This window comes from Propithecus coquereli, unplaced genomic scaffold (genome assembly GCF_000956105.1).
Source record: "Propithecus coquereli isolate 6110/MARCELLA unplaced genomic scaffold, Pcoq_1.0 Scaffold49, whole genome shotgun sequence".
Lineage (NCBI taxonomy): Eukaryota > Metazoa > Chordata > Mammalia > Primates > Indriidae > Propithecus > Propithecus coquereli.
The window spans coordinates 6,800,019-6,801,592 of record NW_012150729.1 but is presented as its reverse complement, the minus strand read 5'-3'; the positions used below and the strand labels follow the sequence as shown (position 1 = coordinate 6,801,592).

Sequence of the window (1,574 nt, the reverse complement as noted above, 5' to 3'; positions counted from 1 at the left end):
AATAAAAAGAGGATTTAGGGGAAACCATGAGAAGCTGCAGAAAGGAGCTAGGCTGTTGCGTGCAATTTCCACCTACTGAGTCATTCCACTCTTTAGCACAGCTAATGTCACATGACCTAAAATAATTGAAAATGTGAGCACCTTCTATAACATTAACTATTTTAAATGGCCATAATCCTATCACCACAAATCCACTAAAATCTAAGAAAAATCCATTTTCACAGCAATTTGTTTTCGGTTTACTCCTCACATTCATACTGGGGGTGGGGGAGGGTCTATACTATCACTCCAAGTATATTAAACACATTACATACATCTGATTCATGTGTGAGAAATGACTTACGTCTTTCTAAAAGGTATAAACAAAAAGCATAAACAATTTATATCATCATAACCGGCAGGAATTGTTCAAAAGGCCTTTGGGCTTAGGATGTTGGCGTGCCTCTGAGGCTGCTATCAGAAGGTTCAGCCCTGGGCTTTGGCAGAGCCACTGCCATGTTAATCTGCTTCATTACATCTCCACAATTTGTTCACTGCATTAAGGAACAGTATTTCCCTTGAGAGAGCAAGAACCATCCTTCACTTTGAAAGCTTTACCTTCAAAAGGTAAACAAATATAGCCATAGATGGACAATAATGACTAGGAAGCCAAAAAAATGGTAAAATACAGTATGTCATAGTCAGAGCTCATTTTGGCCTAGGAAGATTTTTAAATGCACAACAGCTAAAATTAGAGCTTTTGAATCTTTTAGATCTGAATACAAGCTTACAAAGCACACATCTTGTCTTAAATGTCACTATTAACATAGATAACGATTCATTGATAGATCAAAGATAGAATCATGCTGGCTTACCTGAAATAAAGAGAACTGTAAATCATAGCACAGAATCCATTTACGTGTTGAATCTAATAGTCTCCAACACGATCCTTCAGAATATTTACTAGAGGAGAAAGTAATATCTCACATATGTTCTGTCCTCATTAAAAAAAAACAAAAACAAGAAAGGATGACCGCAGCATCCTCTCTGCTTCTGCCTTAGCTTTCTGTTCTGACACTCACTCGATGGTACCCACTGTCTGTTAGAAAACAGCATGCTAAATTGAAAAAATAAATAAATAAATTCAAGACAGCATCTTACATGATAGCTCCATCTCCTGGCCAAAAGTGGAACCATTTTAATTCAAGTGCATTTGGCAATGCAGCAGTTAGCAAGTATGATTAAATGGTATACAGCACATCATTCCACTGTACTTGAAATCAACTACCTTAATTAAATGTAAGTTAAACATTTAAAAAAACATTATAGCATGGATTTTAAAAACTTTAATTCTGCTTTGGGGGCTTAAATGCATTTACATTATGTTTAAATTATTCTTATCTTACATTTTATTTAATTTGTTGTCCAATTTGAAAAAGCAGTATGTATCTCCCACGAAATAATTTTAGATGTCAAACTTGTTGTTAATGGACACCTCTTTGTGGAAAAGTATAAGTTTTATTACTGGAGAAATTAACACATAACACATTGTGTTATCATTGTTGCTTTTTAGGGGAATGCTGTAGGGTTAAAGT

The 1,574-nt window shown here is 35.0% G+C and overlaps 1 protein-coding gene across 1 annotated transcript in view; it reads right to left on the bottom strand.

Annotated features, from left to right (window-relative positions):
- Positions 1-1,095, bottom strand: part of SCN2A (sodium channel, voltage gated, type II alpha subunit) — a 155,294-nt gene extending 154,199 nt beyond the window's left edge. Inside the window, exon 1 of the mRNA XM_012655821.1 lies at positions 855-1,095. The gene's annotated coding sequence lies outside the window, so the exon portion shown is untranslated. The remainder of the gene's footprint in view (positions 1-854) is intronic.
- Between the last annotated feature and the right edge of the window lie 479 nt (positions 1,096-1,574).